Source organism: Corvus brachyrhynchos, unplaced genomic scaffold (genome assembly GCF_000691975.1).
Source record: "Corvus brachyrhynchos isolate BGI_N302 unplaced genomic scaffold, ASM69197v1 scaffold262, whole genome shotgun sequence".
Classification (NCBI taxonomy): Eukaryota; Metazoa; Chordata; class Aves; order Passeriformes; family Corvidae; genus Corvus; species Corvus brachyrhynchos.
In genome coordinates, this window is record NW_008236626.1 from 1534718 (window position 1) to 1561337 (window position 26620).

At 37.6% G+C, this 26620-nt stretch overlaps 1 protein-coding gene across 1 annotated transcript in view; it reads left to right on the forward strand.

Moving 5' to 3' along the window:
- The window catches only part of TENM2 (teneurin transmembrane protein 2), a 618654-nt gene that overhangs the window by 106537 nt on the left and 485497 nt on the right, over nucleotides 1-26620 (forward strand).

Sequence of the window (26620 nt, forward strand, 5' to 3'; positions counted from 1 at the left end):
GGGAAAGACCTTTGGAAGAGTGAAACTGGTGAACTACTCCAAAAAGGCCTAAGTGTGCCAGACACTGGAAACTGTCAGCTATGTGCTTACAATGAGGTGCATAAAACATAAAGCAATATTAGTTTGTATTGTCAGTGCTTTACAAACTACTTTGTCATAGCCACCCCGAGCTCCAGGAGAAAGCTCATGGTCCCAGCTGTCTCATTGATCATATGCCACTAGTTGTTGCAGCATACACAATTGAATTGCTTTTCCCTCAGGGAAACAGTGTCTCCAGGTGTGCTAATAATAAAATTAATAGCTTAGAGAAACTGCTTGCCACAGCAGCTGTGGCTTTACAATGAGAGGATCGATTCCAGTGTTTAACTGTCCTAATTCCATAGTGGATACCAGACTCAGCCACCGCTGAGATACGTTCGGTCTCACAGTTAATCAATACATCCCTGATTTAAAACAAAAAGCCAAGATTCAGGATTAGAAGTATTTCTGAATAAAAGGATGTAGACTAAAACTGTCAACACCTTTCAACTATTACCTTAACATAAAAGTTAGGAGTGCTTTAGCTAGTGCCTCCACAGGAAGTGGATGTGATGCTACTGACTATATCCCACTCATTTTGTGAAGCATTAGCTTGTAAATATTAGGATGTAAAATGGCACTTAAATCATCTTGACCTGCCATTTTGTAGAGCTTCATGAATTCTGATTGTAATTGATAATATTACTTTAGTGTGAATAATGCATGTAGTCATACACCGTAGTTATTACTCTGTCATAGAATGCTGCTGTCAGTAGCCACAGATTTGACTGCCAGCAATGTGTCTTGAGGGGCACAAATGCTTTTCATATTGGATTTTGTGAAGATCCTGATTCTGAATGCTTATAAATGTCAAGGTTTAGCTTGTGTATGAAAGGAAATATACATTTTTTATAAGTCGATAGTGGAAAGTGAAAGAGCATTAAATATTATTGGACATGGGGCTGAAATTTCAGTGACAGCTTCTCAGTTGCAAGAGAAATGAGAAAGACATTGAAAATCACAGCTTGTTTGCCAGAGCTGGGTAGGGTGGGTTGGTTTGTTTGTTTGTTTTATTAAACTTGCAATTTGGGCTGATCATAGCCATTATTGTTCCTTGTCTTGCTTATGTCCTTAGATGACAACCGCTCCACCACAGCTACCTACCACAATTTAGCACAGCGAGGGAGGGAGCTCTGAGACATTTCTGTCAGCCATTAAGCACAGCAGTTCCCTGCAGAGGGAAAGTAAATTCTCCTTTCCTCTCCCTTGGAGTTCTGTGAAAGGGATCAAAATCACCTCTCCCTATTGCATTTGATACCACCAGAAGAGTGTGGCTTCATTTGATTCTTTTGAATTTAAAAAATCTAAAGCTAACCATAAGAAGAAGGTTGAGATTGAGATTGCTGCCCTTATCTATTGGAGGCTTTGTAGGTAATGGGCAATTGGAAGTGGTATCAGACTTGAAAAAGAATAAAGCATTTAGGGAAGGAAAGACTTCTAAGCAAATAAAAGTGTTAAAATGCTGTTCATACCCTAGCATAACCAGACCAAAACCAAGCCTGTGTGGTGTGTTTCTGAGGCAGATTACTTTAGATGGTTGCTGAGAGATATTGGTAGGAATAGATGCAGACCTTTGTGATTTTGATTGTTTGAATAAATAAATTTGTTAGGAAAAACGTGCTTTGAGTTACTTAGATACACTGCTGGACACAGGCTTCCAAGGGGGAAGCTCTTAAAGGTGCAAAAATTTGCTAAGCAGCAACCAAGTTTTCCTTAAATGGTGAGCATGGCCTGCTTAGGAGGGCGGGCAGGCTGCGAACGAGCCTGTGTGCTGTGTTTCTGAGGCTTTAGATGGTTGCTGAGAAATATTGGGGTACTGTATCATCATCTCCCAAAAGATCTCACCACCACTCTCAAAGTTCAGCTGCTGTCCTTGGCAATGAGGACACTTGGCAGGGAAAGATGGCAGGGATGAAAAGACCCAATAAAAATGCACTTTAAAAAGGGACTTCAGCCACCTCCATTTTAAACCAGCAGGTAAAGCATTGCTTGTATGGATGGGGAGCATCAACACCAAAGAAGTGCTGGTGGTTTTTGCAGGCCTGAGATGTGCACACTGCTGTTTGTCTCAGACGTTGCTTTTTGTCTTGTGACTCTGGCCTTTATTTGCATTGCTTATTCTGACAGATGTGGGAGAGGTCTGCACTTATATTTTTTTCAAGTGTGTTTCAGTGACTTTGCTTTATAATAAATTGCTTTAATTTTTTCAGCCTCTTAATGAATTAAACAACGTCCAGAGATAAAATGTCTCAGGATAAATAGTTTCAAGAGACTATCTAGGGCCACGACTAGATCACTAATTAGTTGTTTCTTCTTTTCTTCTCTGTGTCCCAGTGCCACACACTTTGTACACAAAGGTTGAGGGCAAGAGATAAAGATAAATGTTAAGCAGCAACCAACTTTTCCCTAAATGGGGAGCATGGCCTAGTTAGGAGGGCAGGCAGACTGAGAACAGGCCTATGTGGCATGTTTCTGAGGCAGTAACTTTAGAAGATTTCTGGGATATATTGGTGGGAATGAAGGCAGATCCTTGTGGTTTTGATTGTTTGAATAAATAAATTTGTTAGGAAAAACGTGCTTTGAGTTACTTAGATACACTGCTGGACACAGGCTTCCAATGGGGAAGCTCTTAAAGGTGCAAATTAGAGTTTGGTCTGTTGCTTCAATGCATTTGCAAGTAGTGGGGCTGAGAGTCTGAGAAGCGTTAGGAGATCTGTAGGATTGTGTTCTGGAAGAAATCCAAGAAATTGGTTTCATCTGAAGAACAAAGTTCAAATGGAGATTAAAGAAATCATGTCTCTACTACTGCACGAGGGTGTCCGTCTGAACGAGAAATCTGTCTGAACATGAGCAGAGAAGCTTAGAGGTCTCACAGAGATTTTTAATTTTTTTTTTCCAGTGGGTGTCATTGCAGGTGAAGTTTTCCACTGATCTGTGGAAAATTTGGACTGCATTTCCAGTCTTTTCTTAACAGCTGTGAGCATTCAGCTCTTTATTTATTAAAAGCTTTAATTTTCAAGAGATGAGCGTATGCTGCAGAGAATTTTGTTCTAAAGCTCTTTCAGGTAAAGCATATCCTTCCAACATATGACTACAAGTTGCTTCCTCACTCCAAGTTATATGGATTTTTATTAAACAATAATATTATTGTTAAACCTCTTAAGCTAGTGTTAAATCTGTTAAACCTCCTAGTTGTGTGAGAGTCATTTTTGTGTAAGAAAATATGGTGGTGGTGTGTCCGTCACATTGCAGTAGTGCCAGTCCATGGTATTGGCCTAACTGGTTTTTGTTCCACTAGCAAATGCCATTGAGCTTTTTATGGTGCTTTAAAAAATATTCACCTTCAAGTGAACTAGTTTTATAAGTTGCAGAGAAGCATCAGTAACTGACTAATAAAGAGACATAATTTAGTTTTCATTAATATTACGCTTACTAGATTAAAACAATGAATTTTTATTAAATAGACTTGTATAAGAAGTCATTTTGATTAAGACACTGTCTTTGTATAATGGATGTTGGTTCCATGCAGAGTAATGGATGAAAATTGCCTCTAGGAAGAAAAAAAAAAAAGAAAAAAGTGTAGATAGAGATGAAGGCAAAGGTTTTCCTCCATTGATTGCCAATACTCTCAAACGTAACAATTCTTTTGTCTGCATTTAATTTTAAGGAATTAATAGTTGGCTTAGAGTCATGAAGTATGTTTAATTTTTTAAAGAACATCTTTAGATGTTTTGCTTTAGACCTAGTAATTTTTCTTAGTTTTTTGAAAATAAATTTCAACTAACTAGAGGGTTTTAATGTCATGGTGTATCTTGAAAAATGCTAACAGTATGTTTAAAACCACAAAAAAAAATCCTGAGGAGTTTCATTGGATTAATTAGGATTGAGTATGTCTGCATGTAAATAAGAACCATTGCGTGGAAGTGCTTATAAGTTGATGTCAAGGAAAGTCCCACAAACGCAGTCCAGTGTAAGCTATGCGTTTGTAATAAACCCTGTCAGAATTCTTCGTGCATCAAACCCCTGAATTTCTGTGTGGCGGAGCTGATGTGAGGCTGGCTGGCATGGCAGGAAGGCAGGTAATGGGCTGGAGGACAGGTGCCATTTCAGGGGATATCCCGAAGGTCCCTCTAGGTCCTTGTTCCCCTGTGTGTTGTCTGGAGCAGGAAGAGGAAGGACAGCTGCTCCACTGCTGCTGCAAAGCGGGGAGTTCAGTTCTCACATTTTAAATGGGGAGAAGGCGGAAGCTCTGCAGGAAGTGTTTTGCTGCTCCCTCCATCTCTCTGTCTCTTTGTACCCCCTCTGCATTCTCAAGGCCTTGGTTGGGGCAGCAGAGAGAGGACCTGTCTCGAGAAAGTTCATTCTAAATGACCATTATTGCTGCTGTGCTGCCATCATCTGTGTGAGCCAAGTGACAGGGATGCAGATGGGAAGCAAAATTCTGTGCTAAAGCCCTGCTGAAACTAAATAAGGGGTGAAGTCACGTTTTGTTTAACCCTTAGGCTATCTCCTTGATAAATTTCAAAGCTTTGCTGTGAGCAACAGAGGTGCTAGTCCTTCGTAAGTATCTTGTAAAATATGAAGCTAAGCCTTGAATTAAGTTGGCAAGCTTTGTACAAGTCATCTTATCAATCCCTCCTGTAGCGTCCCAGTGTAACTTCCCAAAATTAAAGGTTTTAGTTTGTGATGCCATTAAGAAGATAGTTCCACACAAGTGCAATTGTCTGTCTTTGATTTTTATTTTGATAATTTATTTAGCAATAACCTAAGTGCCATTTTGGCATGGAAGAACAACTGCGTTGTATAAAAGCAGAGTATATTCTTCCATTTTTAGGCTTGGGCTCTAGGAAACAGGTGTTCCCAGGGATTAAGTGTAATCATATTCCAACTCTCATCTCTTAAAAAGTAATTAAACAAAGGAATGAAGGACAAAATATTTTCAGTCATTTCTACAATATGTGGCTTTGTGTTGCATTGAAAATACCAATAAGCTACAGTTTCAGAACAAAAGCATGGAAAATAAATATAAGTTCATAATAATTCCAAGGCCATGGTCTTTATTATCCTTTTAATAAATAGATGAATTACACTGCAATTTTATATTCCTTCTGTGAACATTTTTTTTTCTTACACAATGGCTGTTTATTTTCACTTGAATTCAATGAAATTATATGAGGGGTAAATGTAATTTTTAGTTACAATCTGAAATACTTTTTGATCAGTGTTGTTACTTTACTTTTCCTGTTGTTCAAACTCATCTTGCTGGAGAATATAAGGCTATAATACTTTTGTAGGTTTTTTTACTTCTTTGTTTCCTGCTACAGTTTTCATCTTCCACTGGAGAGCCAGAACTTAGAGAAGGAGGATCTTAGATTCTCTCCATCCCTAATTTCTTTGCCAATTGTCTTATTTACTTTCTGTCATATACAAATGCCGTTGCTTGATTGCACATCAGAGCTTTCGTCCATCAAAATTAAAGGATGTGTAATCCATCCTGTACTGGAATACTTCCAGGAAAAGCAGCACTGCCAACATGGATGCTCAAAAGGCATTCAAACTACTTAAGTGTTGCTGCACTAACTAGGAAGAGTCTTTCTTAGGCTGTTACAGAAAGTCTGTAAAAATATTTTTGAAATAATAGTAATATTTGTTAGATAATGTACAAAAGATATGGCTGGCATGTAATTTCATACATATATTCCCAAGACTCATGTGGATCATGAGCATAGGAAGGGAAAATAATTTATGTAGAAGCTTTAGGTCATAAATGTGAAATAAACCCTCTATCATTAATACCAGCTGATGTCAATCACTTTTCTCTTGCAAATAATCTCTATAAATAGAGCAATTACTACATAAGCAGTCAATTATAAACTGTTGCATTGTGGAAAAAAGCCACAGTACATTGGCTTGCTGTCATTTCCAGAAAGGCTTTAACCTTTTACTAAAAAATAAATAAGTGATTATGATTCAGTGGGAAGGATCTAGAAAAGCAGTTAAAAGAGGAGAAGAAGAAGGTGTTGCTGCATAGGTTCCCTTACACACGATTTAGGAACTCCAGTGTTCCTTAGCTGAGTTCTGTTTCTGATGATTTGGATTGAGATGCTGAATTGAAATGCAGAGCCGTGGTCTTTGCAGGGCCACAGGGGCCACAATTACTATTTGAGTAGTGAGAGGAAATGGGTTTTTTGAGAAAAATGTTCCCAGCTGCAGTTGAGTTCCTCAAGCCTTCGTCCAGCAGGGTGGAACAACACCAGGGGTTACAGGACTGACGCAGCTCTACTGCAGATGTGGATTGTTTACAAACTTCTTTTTGTTGTTCCTGAGTAATTTTCCTCACATGGCTTAGAAGAATTCAGGTAGTCACGTTACTGAGCGATGGACCACAGTTGCAGAAATTAGCACTCTCGTGTGTAAATGTTAATATGATACACTAAAATAGAACCACCCTATTATTTAACATTTCTGCAGATTAAATTGCTGTTATGGGTAGGTACTTGGGTAAGTAGTTCTTCCTGTGTTCCAGTGACACAATTGGTTTCTTCTTGTGTTGTAGAATTAGGAGCAACCAGTGTGTGTGTCGGAAACACTCAGACTGTCATGGTTGAGGATTCTGTAGATACAGTTGGACACCAGAGTGTCCACATGCTGCACTAGAAATCCCCAAAATAAATAGTATGTTTGAATATCAAAACGTGGAGTGATGTCTCTACTACCTGGAAAGAAGGAGCATGTGATACACATCCTAGAACATCAAATCAACTTCCTAGAAAGGGGGAGAGTAAGGTCAGTTAGATACAAAAACTGTTTTTGAGGGCCCCCACCTACATCAGATGTGTTTGCAACCAGACTCAAGAAGTTTTGGTCAAGTTTATTCAGTATAGTGAGGGAGCAGCCACATGTTCCTACTTTCATGTACAAGTCTCTGTGCTGTGATTTTGAGGCCTCTTAATCAACTCCTCTGCTTTTTTATTGAATTGGGACTTTGTACATCTCAGCCACTACTCTGTAATGAGTACAGTAAATGTATGTGCATCACTAGTAAAATCCAGGAAGAGAGAACTGATACCTCTTTGTGCATAATCAGTGATTCTTGGGTCCTTAAATGTCTGTTTCACAGTAAAAACAACTGTGTTGTTCTTGTATTAATATTACAGTAAGATCTCTTCTGCTTCCGTGTTTGGGTGCATGTTTAAGTGAGAAAGAAACCTCACTGTATTATTTACATACACTGTATAATATATAAGTAGTTCTCACTGTGGAGTAAGCTGACTATAACTGACATGGTTTGTTCTTATATTTATTGTAGGCATCACTGTGCAGAACCTTTCCCTGCCAGCTCTGTGTCAGTGGTGCTTTTGCGGGAGGCTGACTTGCCTTACTTGGCAAACCTTTTGGAATTGTAACTCAAGTGACGCTGGGAACCAAACAAGTTTTCTTTCTAGAAATTAACATTTTGCAAAGTGAGACACATTCCCAAAATTCTGTCTAGGAAAATATGTGTAACCTTTGTTTATCTGTGGTAGCTACAAATAATTGTAACTGCTCCGTGGTGAACATGTAACTTGTTAAAAGCAGTAGCACTTAAAGGGATCAAATGATTAAAGTGAGCTCTTCAATCAAATATATCTGGAGACTAAAACAGGCTTTGGAAATACATACCTCAAACACGAGCTAATTCTGTGTCTGAGATGCAGAGAAAAGTGAGGTCAGAACCTACAGAGAAGTTAGAAATCGTGCAGTACCAGAGCATGGGGTGTAGTACTGCAGTCTGCCTCCTGTTTTGTGAGCGGTTTCACATAACACTGCTCTGCTGGGAACACAGGTTTATGAATAGGAAACTTAATTTTGAGACCTTTTGTGTATAAAGAATGATGTTCTGAAGAGGTGAAAGTAAAGGGAAAAAGCGATGTGTTTGTTGTTTAAATTATTATTCAAAATGTTCGAGTTGGTTGTTTTGAAAAATGCCCGGAGTGAATGAGATGCAGGGAAGTGGTTGGTGTTTAATTACGCAGGACTGCCACCTAGCATCAGCTCACAGCTCTGAGCAGCGTCAGAGAGTTGCAGCAGCATCACTCTCGGGCTTTCACTGGAATTCATTTTTCCGTCCAACCTTGTTATCAGAGTATAAATGTCTATGCTAAAAAAAGACAGTTCTTACATGGCAAACCTCTGATATTAACATTAAAAGCTTTTTAATTCGGACAAATGGAAACAGGACTAGTAAAAGCTTTTTTGTTAAATAGATATAATTATATTATAGCTAATATTAATGGCTTCCAAGTTTGTCTAGGTAGATGCCATGTTAATAAATGTTACTATTTCAGCAGCTCTCAAAAATCAAATTTTGCACTTAGTATTTTTACTGTTCTTTCAAATTCAAGCATAAACTGGAAAATGAAGAAATCTCTTCATGGCATTAGTGCACATACCCCAGATTTACATACTTCTAAAAGGAAGAACATCTGTGGGGTCATAATAAAGAGGGCCACAGTGATCAAGACGTGACTGACTCTGTATGTGGCAGCAACTAGATACTTTGTGTTTGAAAATTTGTGACATTTGTCAGGACATTTGATGCTGACAAATAAGGGAAATGCCGGCTCTCAGTCATATATCCTTTCAGTTTGAGTATAGGACAGAGTGAATTAATCCTTCATATTACTCTCAAGTGCAGTATGAAGCCAGCACACCAATCAAAAAGCTACTTTACCTGAAAAATCTGTTAGTGCTTTTTTCTATTTTCTTATACTTTATAGTAAGTAAAATACAAAAAAAAAATTCTAAGAAATACCAAAATATTGCATTTTGATTGATCTTGTATTTAATGAGTCCTTTATAGGATGTAATACCAAGTGTTAATCAATAGACATGCCAGAATAACTTCCAATACAACCTTGTAGAGTTTTTAAAATTAATTCTTATTAAAATTATTGACTTGTTGTGACTTACTGGGGTTGCAACTGGAGCAGTTTTTCATCCTAATTAGGAGGTTAGGTTCCACTACTCAAACTGCAGATAATAGTGTAATGATTGTCATCTGGAAACATAAAAATCAATGTGAGATACCATCAAAATCTGCCGACTGTCACAAATTATGGAAATTGCTCACGGTTTTAAAAACACTGCTGAACGGTGTTTCCTTTTATTCTTTATAACATATTCAAGCACAGCTACTCAAGAGAGTGTTTATTAATATAAAGCAAGTATCAAGTGGTGCTCAGATAGTTAGGGCCACCTCTTAAGCTGTGATGTAATTTAAAAATATTTTAGGAACGATATGGAATAGTCTTCTTTTTATAGTATTAAAAATCAAATATCTTATTACAAATTATGTAGCAGGATTGTATTGTAGTTAACACTGCTCTGTTTTCTGCTCAATTATATTTGTTGACGCAGTAAAGAAACTGGAATGTGAAGATAATGGCCACACACATGGCTGTACATTTCACTCACTGGTAACTTCATGAGAATTGGAAATTTTTAGGTCATTCTGTAGATATATATTCCATCTTTTCTTTTACAGTCTTCACACTGCAGTGTCAAGGGGCAAAAATGAGAGAAAAAGAAAAAAAGAATGTTAGTTGTCACTGGGGCTGTGCTTCAGTTAGAGGTTATTTATAGTGATTTTGTTTTTAATATTTGATATACACAGACCTTTCCATTTATATTTCAGGTGTAACTCTGAAAACTCCTCTGCTATAATTGCTTTTGGAGGTCTATGGGAGGTTATAAAAACATGATACATGCTGTTTGATTAGCCCATTATAAATTACTATATATTTTCCTATTCTATCTGCCCTGTCTGTAGAATTTATTCTCCCATTTTCTTATGTTCATAAAGGAAAAAATAGCGTTCTTCATTTGACTGTTAGTATATGTCATGTGTAAGGGGAAATGAGGAGCAAAATCTTTGGATTCAAATGGAAACTAAGCTGATGCTTGCATGCAAATATCCACCAACTTGCCAGGGTGTTGGTCCTTGTCTCCTTGGAAGTACCTTAAAGCAACTAATTTAAAGTTTTGTGATGAAGCACTACAGGTTCTGGGTCCAAATCTTATATCTTATTTTTCATTTCTGTTTCATCATCTATGTGCAGTCCTTCATAATGGTCTCTTAAAAGAACATACAGCTTTAGAGATAAAAAGCACAGAGTCCCAGATGTTGAGGGCCGGTGACATACATGTTAATGGACATGGAGATTATGTTATTCACTTTTGCTCAGAAATTTAGAATCAACTGATTTGTAATGTGTACTCTGATGAGTTGACTGATATTTTAAGTGGTGTATTTAAATTTTAATGCTAACAAATTTTTGACAAAACCAAGACTTTTACTGGTATGCAGCTTTGTGTTTTCACTGAAAAAGAGCTTTGAAAATCATGATTTTACTCCTGCTTGGGGCAGAAACTGGCAGAATCCCCAGCTGATGCAAATCGACATATCTCCATCAACTCAGGTGATTTATGGGAGCTGCAGAGATAATCATCATTACCTTTGTGTGAAGAAGATAAAACTGGTTCTGAAGATCTACACAGTAGATTATGATATTATTTGAAAAGTGTTTATTAACCTTGCACTGTTAAACAGAAAATAGCTTCTGGTATCTGATATAAAAGAAGGTAAGATTTAAAACACTTGAGAGAGAAACAATAAACAGCTGTGCCTGTGGTGGGCTTTGGAGAACATGCGGTTGTGTCCACATCTGGATTCAAACCTGCATGCTGCTGGGGTTAACTCATTGGTCAAAAGTTCTTTGAATTGCTTGGATGGTGAACCAGAATTTTTTGGAAGAAATCCTCTTCTACAGAAGTAGTGCTATATTTCAAAATTTAGGTCTCATTAAATTCTTTCTGATATAAAACAAAGAAAATTGTGAGTACAATAATTAGAAGCTCAAGCTGCTTTTCTCCATTAAAGTGTCAAATTCAATCCTCAATGTGAAAACAAAGCAAAATATAATTTTAGTGAAATGTTTGGGAATAAAAGAAGAAATATTTTTGTTTGCAGACTCCTTAGAAACAATTAAGCATTAGCTCCGTCACATACTGAATTATAGGTGAATTCAGTTTAAATTATGTGAACTATACATTCTTTGAGATTTGCCTAAAAAGACTTCATATAAAACTAATGCTGTGAAAAAGCACTTCTTTACAAACTGGGTAAAGCTCCTGAACACTTATTGTAAGTGGATGCACATGTTTTGAAAGCATTCTAGTAATGCCTAAGACCTTCCAAAGTACCTTTCAAGCAGCAAATCTCATATTCAGCACATCTGTATTCCTACAAGACTTGCAGTAATAATCTCATTGGTTAACTATGCTTTTTTTTTTAAGATTGATTTTAATATTTTAATCAATTTGAGGCAGATAAACTCAGTTGTGTGTAAAATCTTATTTATTTTGGGACAAAAGGGAATTGAGTCTTGATAGGAAAAAAAATTTACCTTCCAGAGAAGAAAAGTCCTTAGACTCCACTTTTTAAGGCATATTCAGTATACTTAGAAATTCGTAATGTTGGTCAGCATTACTTGTTGGATATGGAATTTGCTCTATTTTAGTGCATTTTGGATCCAGGATTGCAGTTACAAGTGTTGAAAAGTACTGTAGGTACAGGGATGGTGTATTAGTTATTTTTCTTTCATCCATTTCTTCAATCCATTTCTTCAATCGACTTCCCTTGGCTAGTAATGATTACTTCAAAGAGCTGCATATAAATGGACACAGTAGAAACTCATTAATTTTCAGTAATTTTGGAAATGCACGTGAGGAACAGATGAATTCTGAAGATCTGTGCTCTTGCCCCATGCTGCATTCATTTATAAGGAGAATCATAGATTGTTGCAAATGCACTCCACCTAGAATTTGTGAAACCAAGAGAAAAAAGGAGAACAGTTTCTAGAAGTGCAGATGGGTTTGGGGAACAGTCAAAATTAAGAAGCTTATAAAAGCTCAGGCACAAAAATGGGTCAAAATAAACTGAACCCCCCAAAATGTTAATGAAGTTCTGATTACAAACAGGGAAAAAGAAAGTCTTGTAATCTTGTCAGTTCATTGCTGTGAAATGTGTGCGTCATACTCTGACCTTTATTTGTTGAGGGGATTTTTTAGTTATTTATTTATTTAAAATCTTTTCATTTTACCTGCTGCACTACAAATTTTGTACCTAGTTGCCCCTTGAATATCTTTTGGGCACCTCCTGTGTTACTGGTTTTGTTACACACACCCTAATCTGGAGCAAAACTCTGCTGCCCCGAATACTTTCGCGTTGTTGTTACTTTGTCTGCTATTACTGTACCAGGTTCTCATGTGAATCACAGAGGTTTGATTTAACTGTGGAGCTTGAGCACAGCATTTGTAATCTTATGTGTGTGTTTTAGTAGAAATTTTGGGTGTTCTTCATGATATGACACTTTTCCTAGTTAAATTCTTAGTGGAAATGATAAAGAAATCTGCTTTTGGTCCCTCTGGTAAATGATGTTATTTAGCAAAGTGAGGATTAGTCTGGTTCTACATAGATAAGTAGACTTATCCTTAGACTTATCTAATTTCTGGAATTCTCAGGAAGTATGGACAAATCTCTCTATATGAAGAAATAACTTTTAAAAGCATTCTGATTCTTCATTAAAAAAAAAATCTAATTAACTGATATGTCACAATTTCATGTTGAATTACAATTTTTAAGTCACATATATTTGAAGCCCTGATCTGACTATCTGTCTGGTGATGCACTTGCACTGTATCAGAACTAACATTAGTGCAGTCTAAATGGAGGCATGGCTCTATAGACCAGTTTGTAATTCATTCTCATCACTCAAAATTCAATTTCTAAATTTCCTAATTCTGTAGTCTTGATTATTGGAAATTATTCCAGTAGCCTCCTATAAGTTTTTTATACTGACTATAAAAAACATTTCAGATGGATGACTTAAAGAAAGCCACATATCTATGATTTTTCACCTGTGCAAAAGAGAAGAGAGACATTGCTCATTCAGTCTGGAATTTCTAAGATGCTTTCAAAATTTAAGCCAGCCCACCTGGAAAACTGAGAATTCCATCAAGATATTATGTAAGTATATAGACTTCCTTGAACATGTATATAGGAAATGAGATATAACTATTTTATTTTATGTTTAAGAATCACTCTTTTCAGTTAAAGGTTATTCCACTTCCATAAATTCAGTTGCAATTTAGGTTACTACAGGTCTTTCCCTTGAGGAGTTGCCCCAGGCACTGAGATCTGTGTGTTGTAGAATCTCTCCTTTGCAGATCTTCTAATATATAAATGCTACCATCAATTCAAAATTGCAGAGATAACCCCAATCTGTAAGCTACTCTTAAGAAATTTATTTCTTTTCCTTTTACTCTTTTTTTCATTTTATTATTTTCATTCAGGACTATGCTGTCAGGCTACTTAAAAAAAGTATTGAAAATTGAAGTTGAAAGTTGACCAGAAGTTGAAAACTAAAACTAAATAATTTAAAAATATATATTACGTGAACAAGGATTAATGGAAACTGCTTTGTCCTTGACAATATTTTTATGAGAATGATAAAAGGGACTAAATGCCAAACTAAATAAATATCATGTTTATTTATTTAAGAGAATATCCACCACAGAAGTTCAAGCAAAGGAATTTGTAAGTTGTGTATGTGTATCCGATCTTGACTAAAAATTACTTTTCAGTCAAAACTGTGAAGCTGGACAGTCTTGTTAAATTGATGAAGCTTGATTTCTGTTCCCAATAGTTAACTCTTAGTGTGCTTGCTCAGTCTGGAGATTTTAATTTTTTTTATCTTGGCTCTCAGGAAGTAGGAATGAAACTGGACAGCTGAGGTGATGTAAATGGAAATCCTTTGCTCCTATGGTAGCTGGAATAAAAAATAATGGATCATGTATCTTTAATTCAGTTAGAATTGAAACTGAAAGTATTAGTGGTTTAAACACAGACTTAGTTTGGTGTTGGTTGTCTCGTTTTGCTTTTTTCCCCACTCTAATTGAACAAATACTTGTTCTCTTTTTCTGGTTGAAATTCCAGCAGCTTCTCTAAGCACAGAACTCTCGTCTGTAGGAAGCTGTCTGGTTCAGGGAGTGCTTTTTCCTGGAGGAGTAGGAATTCCTGGTCCAGGGGTGTTCCTTCCTGCTGCCTAATGCAATGCACTGCACTGCATATCACCTGATCCTCCGTGTTAGTGCAAGGAGAGAACGAGCCTTGTCCAGAGTCAAGGATTGCTGTCGTGCAAGGAATCTCTATGGGAGTGCTGGAGGAGATGTCACTTCAAGTGGCTTTGGCTATGCCACAGACCAAACACCCAACTACACACTTGTCAATCCTGCTCTTTCTTGGATAGGAGACTCTTTTTGGGGAGTATGAGGGACCACCACCTCCACCTGTCATAGGCTGAGCTCACGGATCCACCCTTCTGGGAGCTGCTCGTCACAGTCTCCACCTCTGTTTGTGCAAAATCTGCTTTTGAGGAGCAACATGTGCATATCACTGACAATGGCATCAGGGAAGAGATCTCTTTTCGCTCCTTTACCTTTTATTTTTTATTTTGATAAATCATGTAGGTTTTCATGCGAATTAGAATTTACTGAGGTAATTTGGGCAACTGAGTAAATCGGTAATGGTATATGGATCATTTTACTCTAGGTCATTGTGTGTCTCGATATTGACCTAAAATTACAATCTGATGGCTCTTAATGTATATGAAAAGCTTTGTCAGATATCTTTTCAGTTCTGTTTGCTAGTAAATTAGGTTACAACTGTTCATAGTTTATTGATTTTAGTTCAGGATAATAAAGCATTTATAGTATTTATTTCCAGTTTCCTTCCTGCCCTGAGACGCACCGATAGAGGAGACTCTTCTACCCACTGCCTGTATGGGAGAATGACCTATTGCACCAAGGGAGGCTTTAAATAGCAGGGCTGCTGCCCTTTGCTCTTCTCTGCCTCAGTAACTTTTGCATTAAAATGGGGGATTGCAGCACTTCTCTTGGGAAGAGGAGCACCTCCTTAAAGGTGGAGCATTAGTAAAATCACTGGTGGAAGGTGCAGTAGCATGTTACTTGGAGCACACTTTGTCCAGGGAACTGAGGTGCAGCTGTGACTGCTGCTAGAGCCAGATGTGGGGGTGGGGTGAATTCCTGAGCTTAGAAATACAGTGTGAAACTCTGGGTATCTCAGCATGGGTGGGAACTCACCTGGGCCACAACTGCCAAAAGGGGAAGTTACAAAGGAGGTGGTTAATTAGGACACTTTATTGACTCTGCACATCTCAACAACAACCAACACCAATTCACATCATGGATATCAATAAAGGATTCCTTCCTTCAGTTTCTGCTGGCCAATTGCTCTTTCTCTGTTCCTAGGCCTAGTAGCTCATGTTCTCCATACCCCTGCTTTGACTTAAATACAGCAGAAAGGTAACATTAGCTGCACCCACCAGCCCAGCTGAGCCAAAATGCCAGTTGATTTTAGCCCATATTGGCTAAAATCAATGAGCCTTTTGAAGTTTGGCAGACAAGATTGTACAGGAAGAGAAAACACCACTGACTTCTGTGGGGTTGTGGGTTCACACCTACTGTCTGTGCCATACTCAGCAATGGAAATAGAAATGGAAGGATTTTGTTGGTAAATCACTATAACAATTTTAGTTTTGATTTTCTTTCTTTTTTTTTTAAATTTTGTTTTACAACAATATTTAGATTTCCAGACAGAATAATGTACCATATGTCTGAGTACCACACACAGATCTCAAGTTGGTCATTGGCCACATATCTATAGGATAGGCCCAGATGAATACCATGGTTCCTGGACTTCCAAACAAAAGACAAAATCTTCAGTGGGAAAAGAATAGGCCTTGTTCTGATTTACATGACACAGGAATGTGGCTCTGACTGGTGGAGAGGTGAGTATTAGAGGTTACAATTCCTTCTCATGTGTTGTTTTCTTTAGATTTATGGTAGTGTCATCATAACATATGGCAGAGTTGTTTTCTTCTGGGTTTGTTTTCACATTTTTAAGGGACTGTTTCAAAGTCAGCACTGTCAAATGACATGTTTGGAAACGTATGAGCTTGCAGCAGTATCTTGGGAATTGTGATAGAGCTTGTGCTTCTTACTTTTGTTAAATTGTGCTTTTAGTTCCTGTGCGTTTTCTTCACTCTAGAACTGTATTTCAGGCATTTTTTGTTCCCTCAATGGTCTGTACTGTGAAACTGAAAAGGGAACAAAGCCCATTCATTTTTCCCTGACATCCCACTTCGGGTGTGTCATCAGTGTGACTGTAGCAGGACCCCACTGCAGTGGTTTCTGGTCCTCTGCAGGCTGCACATGTGTGCAGATGGAATGCAGCCTCTACCTTATTGTGCTGCTCAAGCTTGGAATTGAGCTTTAAACCTGCAAGCTTAGATGATTTTTCTACTTTAAATCCTCTGACCTTTTAAGCCTGCATACTCAGCTTACAAAGCTTGAATCATCATGTGCCTTTACTTTGTGGGCTTGTTTCCAAAATAAATGGTTTTGTTTTTTTTTTCTTTTTTCTACTTTTTAATGGCTATGGAACTTTTCCTAAATTAAGAATATCATAGTCACAGACCGCTGAGGCTGGAAAGGACCTCTGGAGCTCACCTAATCCAAGTGTCAGTGTTGAACTAGACTGGGTTGCTAAGGGCTTTGTGTAGTTGAGTCTTGAAAATGAGCAAAATTCCCCAGTCCCTGCAGCAATCTCTCTAGTGCATATTTGTCCCCAGAGTGATTTTTACTCACTTCATTTCTGTTCAGAACTTCCTGTGCTTCAGTTTGCACTGGTGGTTTCTCACTTCCCTTTGGTTGCCCCCAGTAAAGCCCCATCTCCCACTTCTCCGTAGCCTCACAGAAACAGCAAGGCCCCTGCTGGCCATTTCTGCAATTGAACAAGTCCAGTTCCTTCATCTCTCTGCGTAGATCCCATGTTTCAGTCCCTTGAGACACTGGCATCCTTCCCTGGACTTGCTCCAATTCATGAACATCTTTCTTGTTTGTAGGAGGAGAACTTGGTGCAGTATTATTGCCATCTGTAAAGTACTGCTAAAAATAATGGTACTAAGAAATTTTTTAGCTTGGTAGGTAATAGAGCATTGGAACAAAGAGAGCATTTTAAGGATTGTATTTAACTTGCAACAAGTTGGTTATGGCTGTAGAGAATTCTGGTTTCACAAGGTAAATTTTGTTAAACTGCATTATTAATTTTGTTCTTTGTACTTAACATCCTTAGAAAAAGAACCGACTAAGCTTTGGACCTCTAGTTAATTCTCTGTTTTGATAAACAAAGCTATAAACTTCGTTCAAGCTGTCCAATATCTTTGGAGAATAGGCAATTTTAAAAGACTATCAATTTCATATACTGTGGATGTAGATCAGGATGTCTGTATAGCTGTACAGATAGAATAAATACTTACTTGAAATCAAGTGTCTTCATTGAAATGATAAATTTTATTTTGCAAGACTCAGTGGTACAACTGAATGGGGTAGATGAAACAGAATTTTCTTTAAATTTGCTTTAAATCCTTCTTGCCAAGTTCTCTTAGGTTTGATCTCTGTCCTTGTCACAGAGTGCTGATGCTTTTGTCTGGGAAGTTTGACCATGGCAGTTGAAGAATGTAGGGAACTCTGTGCTGGATGCACGGCAATCTAGGCAGCAGATGGCAAAATTGTGGGGGCTGGCTTTAATGCAGTGAGCTTAGACTTGTGAAGAAATTAGACATTGCAGCTTGGTTATTGTTCAGTCTGTGAAAGGGCAACAGAAAGAAAGGACCAAATGGATTTTGCCAAGATTCCATGCACTTTTAAGAGCATTTTTAAACTTGTTTCTCCTTTCTGACTGTTCTTGCTTGGTAAAACTCTGCCACAGGTGATGAATAGGAGATGGTTGTTTGCATTTCTCATGCAGTAGCTTATCTGAGATATCCCCACGTGAGCTTCCCATCCTGGCTGGTGCAGCTTCAGCCCTTGCTGTCCCCAGCTGCCTTCAGGCACCCCCTGTGGGGTGTTGAATGAGGATCTCAGAGAGGGCTGAGGAGCCAGGACGGGATCCTGTGACAACTCAGCCCCGTGAGCAGGGACTGCTGACAGAGTGACACGGAGGAAACCCCTTACCCACCAGCAAATGCCAGGCTTTCTTTGGAGACACTCACAGCTAGAAGATAGTAAGCAAAATGATGCTCCTGTCTAAGAAACCTGCAGAAGGAAGTTGCAGTGTGAGAGTAAATATTGGAGTACATGTTCTGTCCTGAATGATTAGGTAGATAACAGAAGATAATGTCTGCTGGAGCATGTGGCCTTTTCTCCAGAGACATTTTCCTCCAGAGGGATTTGGGACTTTTTCTTCATGATTTGAGATGGAACAGGGGATGTAGTGATGTCTGCACAGTGACTGTACAATATTATGAGGTATTTGCTGCTTTTTGTGATCTTGGATTAGTCGATTTCCTAGAAGTGTATTTTTCTTTACTGAGGTTATTTAAAAAAATTCCGTTAATCAAGATAACCCTCTGTGTCCTCTTCTGCTATGATAATACACAAGTAAACCTTGCACTGCAGATTTGGGTGGACCAACTTTCAGGGTGACAAGGTCTCAGTTCCATCCCTGATGACCCCTTGATGTGTGGACATTGGAAATTCACTTCAGAGATTTTTGAGTTACAGCTGGTCATTTTTTATAACAGTTGTGTTCATTGTATCCATCACTGCAAAGTTTAATTTCTGTAAAGCAATTCATTTTCCTTTATTGAAAGATGGAGCAACACTTGGTTAGCTGAGAATCTTCCCGTGGAGCCTTTTTACTTCATTGTGCGAAGTTTCATTGCTGGCTGAGGCAGCCTACAGTTCAAAGTGCTTCAGCAAATACTTGTATGGAAGCTGTTGAGATAGAATGTCATCCATTTCGTGTTCCTTATCACAATGTTCCATTGTTTTCCATTCCTATTTATTTTTTCTTTTAACTTTTTCTTCGCTTACCTTGAACCTTTTAAAACAAAGAATTGCTTTAGGAAGCTGTTATTTCTGATAAAATCTGTGTGTTTACAAAGGTGGAGAACTCACAAGGAATAAGGCTACCAGTTTACACAAATAAACTCATTTTTTTCCCCCTTTTTTCCCTTTTATTTTTTTCCTTTTTTTCCCCTCTAATAGATAATCAGAGCTTAGCTGAGTCGACTATTCGCTTGCGTAATTTGGAATAGCTTTATTGAAATTTTGCTGAATGCTATTAGGCATTTTCAAATATTGTTGATTTTTCTTACCATATGAGTTTATACAGCCTTAACAGTGGTCTCTAGTAAAGCCTTCTGCAAGGAATATTTTTATAGCTTCACACTACTAGCAAGGAGAAAATGTATTAAAGCCTCTTGTTAATAAGCAAATGAAAATTGTTAGTATTAAATTGAGGCAACAGAGGTTCTGTGGAAGCTTTAAAGAAAGAAGGGGACTGTTTCCTAGAGTGAGATAAAATGATGTAAGTGTGGAGGGAAAAGCAGGTGGTGTTCTTGACTGAAGTGACAAATAAAGTACCTAAACCCATAACTGCTTGCATGATTTCTACATTTGATGAGTTTTGAGAATAGTCTTGTAGAGGTTTGAAAATAGCTAAGAAACTTCTTCAGCAGCACGATCATCTCACAGTAGGATGAGATGTGCACAGGAGCTTTGCTGATCTCAGATTCTGGCAGAGTTCCCCTGCACAGTGTATTCATCTGTAAACAAGAAATGAAAGGCACATTCCTGATGTTTTTCTCTTGGCTGATCTTGTACCCAGTGGTACAGGTTTTGCTGTTGCCAGCAGGAGTGGAGGTGCCCAATGGGTGTAGAATTCCAGAGTGTTTTAACATAAGGAAGTGAAAAAGAATGAGGAAGGAACTGTCTTAAAATTCTTGGCATTGGACTTGCTTGGGTGCAAGAGAAATAGCAAGTCCTTTGATATTACATTTCTACAACTTGATAGCACAGTTATTTATTTAAAATCAAAATCCTTGAGTCTAATATGGAAGCACCATGCCCAGGAGCTCCCAGAGACAGCTGATGGATTAGCGTGGGTGTGAAGGAAAAGGCTTGTGGATATGGACAGTATTCAAATCCATAACTGAAACTCTAGGCATAAATAAGGCTTTTGCAAAAATGAAAAGATAAAGGAGCCTGACAAGAGAACAGAATACTGGAAAATGCTGGTGAATAATTAGATGAACTAATGGCCAAGTGTTGGTGAAAGCAAAACAGAGGGGAAATGGCTGGAGCACAACTTATGCTCCTACCAGCTTGATGTCTTGGCTCTGTGCTGGTAAGGTTAAAAATCCCATTACATTAATTAAAGGCAGCATTTTACCTAGGATTAGAATAAAAAAGGTGCATCACCAGTGGACAATTAAATAAATCAAGTTGTCACTCCTTGTATGGGCATTTAGCGCTGTCTCACTGCTATAAATGTGGATCAGTTTGATCAAGGACTTAATCAAAAATTATTTAGACAATTACTCCCTATTTCAAAAGTATTCTCTAGTGATAGAAAACTATTATACAGAATCGTTAAAGCATGCTTAATGGCATTGTCTTCATTATACAATGATAAATTATTCTACCTTTCTTCATTAATGGCATTTAGCAGTAGATAATATTATTGTTTATTCTTTCTAGGCAGTAAAAGAGTAACAGTGTTCTTTAGGCAATTAGTTCTAGCAAACTTAGTCTTTTGAAGTGGCCAGTTTGTATTTGATCTTTAAATCGTTATCGTGAATTTGTTCAGCTATACTAATTTTAAGTAATTATATTAATTGAGACCTTGGCTTGTTGTGTCGTTTTATGGTGGCTTGATTCCCTCCCCCCCCCCTCATCTGACTGCACAGACTGCTGGAAGTATGTAGATAACAATTATACTGAGAGCAGGAAGCTGAGCACTGGAACTCAGGGTTTCAAGTGTGCAGCAAACTCACTGTGTGACCTCAGGTGGGACTCTTATCCTTATGGTGTTTAACTTTTGCTGTAGAATAATATAGATTTAGCTCACAGGGCTGTTCAAAAGCCTAATAAATATCTGTAAACAGCTTTGAGTTAGTGGTGGAAATATGTTATCCCTGGGTAAAATATTTTTATATTTTTTTTCTTTTTCTGGAATGAGAGGATTGTTAAGGCCTCATCCAGAAAAGAAGGAAGAACACTCTCTGATAGGAAAAACTTTAAAACTTTGCATGGTTTTGCCTCTGTGTATCTGGGAAGAAAGGATGTCATTTCAGCCTCCTTGTGTAAGTGTTCTACTTAGTACCACTTTGGGGGATTTTTAAGCCTTTCACTGAAAAATTAGCTTTTCTAAAGCATGGCCCCCTCTGAGTCACTGTGACACAATCCTCGTAATGGCTGCTGTAGCTTCTAGGATGGGAATCAACATGATAGTTGATGATCAGTTACTGAATTGTGCACTATCCAAACAATATTTTAGTGAAGGTAAAATAATTTTCAAGAAAAATCAACTAAATATACTCTGCGGGCTATTGAGGCACTAAGTGAATTTTGTTTGTGAACTTTGCCATTTCTCACACTCTCAGAGAGGGAAAAGCACTTGGTTTGCAGCAGCTGAACACAAAGACTTGAGTGGTTCATGCGTGCCACACTCTACCTCAGACCTGGGACACTGCAGATGCTTTGCTGATAGTGAAATTTTTCTGGTGTGGTGGTCCCCAGCTTGGGAGCTGCATTAACCAGCAGCCACATTTAAGAACATTTATGACTTTGTACCTGAATTTGTCTAGCTCCTTTTTCAGCTGACCTCTGAGAAGAAAGAAACTCTCCATTTGGCCTCGGTGTCAGCTGTGATTCTGAGGCCCCTTGGGACAGGCAAGAGGCTGGGCTAACATCTACCAACCTTCTCTGCCCAATGGAAAGGGGAATAAATTCAGTGAAGAATAAGGGGTTAATCCTTAGCAGTCAGTGAATGATGGGAGACTGTTAGAACACTGTCTCGTAGCTCCTGGGCTTTTCATCAGTTCTTGATGGCATGTTATTTTCTTAATGGAATGCTATTTTCATAATAGATTTAAACAGTTCTGGGATTTATAAGAAGTTCCTGGAGTACAGAAATCTCCAAAGATAGTCTAGAAATAAAAACATGTATATTTAAATAGATAAAAATACATATATGAGATAAATATTTGGCTCAGTTCTTGATTTTGTTGTTGTGTGTACCATTTTCACTGCCCTTAGCCTGAAATAATTCCTAGAGCTTTTGTTTATTACAAGGAAAAAATAAAGCAGGTTTTGTCTGCAGTAAAGCAGAACACAGAACGCCTTTTAGCATTGTATATCTTGTACTACTTAACTTGAATCATTCATCACAACTGTTCTGAAATAGCTATTTACCATGTCATACTAAATACATCTAATTTTCAACTTAATATAGAGTGGCTCGCTAAAATGAAAATTCATTATTTGGACAGAAAAAAAAAAAAGAAAATTCAGAAGAACAGTTTATCAATGAAAAATGAGGCTATAGCAAATAGACTGTCCAAATATACTTTCATTTTTGGTGCAAATCAAAACCAGAATACTTGTCATCAACATTTTTTCATCTAACAAAGTGCACATACTATGTTGTACTTAGTGGTAGTATTTAGTTTAAAATTGCACTTTATTTATTGCCTCCTTTTTTTTAACAGGCAGAGGTGATCCAGAAGTAGAAATGTACTTTTTTACTAATATTACAATCAGAAATAAGTACAGCAGTTAAATAACCATTTAAAATTTTGCCTGAAAATTTGTACTGCACCAAAGCTAAATTGTTGCATTTTCTCATTTCAAAAATAGTTTTTGCATAAAATAATGAACAGCATTTGAATCTCTGAATCACAAGCTTATTTCCAATTGCTGCTCCTGAAAAAAAGTACAAGCTTTTAAGAGATTTTTTTTTTTTTTTTTATGAACAGAATGGTACACGGTGTGCTACTTCTTTAAATTAAAAAGAAAAAAAGGGAAAAAAGAAAAAGTTGTGTTTCCAACACTGCACTATTGTAATGTTTTGATTTAGTTGTGCCAGGTGATTTAGGGGCACAATGCAAATGTGAGGTGCTTTGTTTCCCTTGATCTTCTGAGTGATTCCTGGGCTCTTTGTGGCATGAGGGGCAGTTCTAATGGCCTTGTACACTGTAATCACGTCAGGATAGTTAGAAAATGCAGGAAACAAGCCCATAACTTAAGTTAGATAAATGTGTGAATCACCTTCAAATTTACAGAGAGTTTTAGCATAAGCTTTGCTAAGCCGTGAAAATTCATGTTGAGCTGTCCCTCCATGCCTCCTATTGACTTGGCTGTGCTAACACAAAAAGAAATGGTCAATTTTTTTAACCCTCCTAAACAAAAACCTATTTTTCATTTCTCAGCTCTTCAGCTTTTTCTTCTCTTATCCTCTCTCTGCTTTTTTTTCCCATTGTCTCTCTTTTCCCTCTAGGATGTGCAGTGTTTTAATGTCCTTGGACTGCCCACAGTTACACTTAGGGTAACCCTCATTACCCCTGCTGTAGTCATGTTCAGGTAAACAGCTGCTTCATAGAAACACAGTAAATGTTATATTGAGTGAACAGTGAGTCAGAAGTGTATTACACACGTATGCCTTGGGGCACATGGGATCTGTGTACATCAGCAGCAAATACATGAGCTGTTTATTGCTTTAGATTGACTGCTATGGTGGGTCCATATCAGCTGAGACTGAATTCCTGTGAAACTTGACCAGCCCTTTAGCAGGCCATTATAAATAATAAATATTTTCTGAATAAACTCCTTTCTCAGCAAGTTAGACAGAGCTCCTGTGTTTCTGAAATAATTAAACCAAAACTAGATGAGAAAAACAGTTGAAGTCACTTGTTAGTGGTTGTACTGCTCTGTAGTGTAAGTGGGTCAGAATGAGCAGTATTAGTTAAATCCTTTGAAATAAAAGGAATTGTTAAATCAGTTATGATTTAGGTCAATTACTCAAAATAAACTATTCACAGAGTGCCCTTGGGACAGGCAAGTCAACGAGTATCAGGAGTTCTGAACTCAAATTGCATCTCACCATTATTCTCTAAGCAAAGCTATCACACCTTGCCTTTCCAGGAATACATTACATAAAGATTTCACTATCTGACAGGGAAGGTGCTTAGCACTGAATTGGATCCATGTTTCATCTATTTAAGATAAGCATGAAAAAAATGTGAAACAGATTTTCTAGGAGTATTTCACAGCTTAATTAACTGTGTTTTAAGCCATGTATGGTGATACCATTGTCTAAATTTCAAAAATGGTTTGGGCATGATGCTCTGGAACTGGTTTTTGCCTGGCTGCTTTGAGTTCATAGAAATCCCCAAAGCACAGGTGAGGAGGAGAGAAGAATCTCTGAGAATATTTCATTGTGTTTAGGTAGATGTATTTAGTTTCAGATGCTTGGGATTCGTCCTCAAGCAATGGAAAAATAAGGAAAACACAAATTAAAACTACTCTAATACATGAACATGACATTGAACAACAATTCTAGTAAAAATGTTATCATTTTATCTATAGCATTTTAAGGACCTACTAAAATTAGTAGAGTTCAAGAAATTTTTAATAGTCTGGTTTATAAAAATCAAGTTATTCACCAAATTATTCTGATGTCTGATTCTTGTAACAAGGTTTTCCTTATGAAAGATCAAAGTAAAGATCTTGGGACATTTCTACATTTATTTTCTTGTGTTAGCCAGAGTTTCTGTAGTGCAGACATTGTGCCTCACGTTCTGCACATGCAGATGACTGAGGAATATTTCCAGGCATGATCAGCAGTGGAACACTGTCTTACCATTTCCTTTTATTTTGGTATTTGTAGGGGAATTGCACAAAACTCTACAAAAGAATGGTTATTGAGGGAACAATTTCAAAAACTCTTGTCTGTCTGAGAAGATGCTTTAAGAAGCTAATGTCCTGGGTATACTCAGAAGTTTTATCTCAGTCACAGCAAATCCTTCTTTTAACTACAGTAACAAGGAATTAAATGTTCTTTCAGGAACAATAGAAATCAGGCCAGACAGCTTTAAGTTTAGCAGTCATAAAAACAAAAAGCTGTTTGTTTGTCTGAACTGACAGACAATATAGAATTCATATGGAATAACAGGCTTTGTGCTGAATAGCAGCATGAGGACTCCAAGAGAGTAACTGGCAGGTTTTGCTCAATGCTGTTGTGCATTTATCTGTTTCTGTGTTTATAATTGTGATATATTGATATCTAAATTTGATGAGAGAGTTTTAAAATGGGATTAAAGAGCCAGGCATTGTTAATCTAAATGATTGTGTGTCTCCTGAAACTTCAAGAAACTGTTTGTGCCACCAGTGTTAATATACTTTACAGTTAACGTGCTTTCCAGTTCAATAAATATCACAGGACCAAAGAATTGAAGTGAAAAATTCAGATATAAAGGAGTCAGTATAGCCACTATATGTTCAGAGAGATGAGAAACAGGAATGTGTGTTGAATATTTCTTTTTCTTTAATCTGAAGTTATAAAACGAACCTTGACAGTTTGAAGTGCCAAATGTCTCTGCTTTTGTTTTGGCTTTTCTGTATGTGTTGTTTTGTGACTTTTTTTCCCCTCTGAAATGTTAAAAATAAATGAAAAAGAAGAAAAAAGTAAGCATGTTTACAGTTCTTATTCCTCACAGAATGCAGAGTACCTGTGGGTGGCTTAAAGCAGCTGTTTCTCGTGGTTACCTAACTTTCTTCTTTAACATACAGAAAGAAAAAAAAGCCCAAAAAACCAAAAACCACAACAAGGCTAAATGTCAACTCTAAATGAAGCCAAGAAACCTTTTCTCTAGGTCACCAGCTCCTCTGGCCAAGTACATTTATTCTCTCTTAGGGCTATAATCTGTTTCAAAGAGCATTGATTTAGCCAATACTTATGCCAGTGCTGTGACCTCTTCTCCTGCAGGTGCAAACAAGTACCACAATGAAAGGCTTGGCTGCCTTCTGCATGTTTTATCATCTTTTGCTGCAGTTTGTTCCTTTGGTGGCAGAGATGGCACAAGGAATCACTGCTGAAATGCTTTGGTGGTTTAAGCAAAGCTTCTGGCCTGGGCACATTCTGTTGGGTGGGCTTGGGAGAGGGAACCTGGACTGAGAGGGGACAGGGCAAGGAAAAGGTCTTCAACCATCTCAGCTAAATTCACCCAAACCGTTCCTTCACCTCCTTAGCCATGTATAGAAAAGCAGGATGTTTTGTTCCAGTTTTTGCTTGTTAGCAAATCTGAGTATTTTTCTATGTGGGAAGATTTAATTTCCAGCAAAAAAATTTGTCATGAGGATTTCTCAGGACTAGCACAGACCTGGGCATAGTATGCCATGAGAGAAAGACATACATACTAATACCAACTGAAAATAATTAGTACCCCAGTGGTTACTGTTTGGTGTTTGTGGGTGTTTGTGCTTACTGTATTTCTTCCTTTCTACAGTATCTTTCATTTTGCAGTTTATGCATGCTAACGATGCATATATTAACGTCTGTGTGCCACAGGAAGGG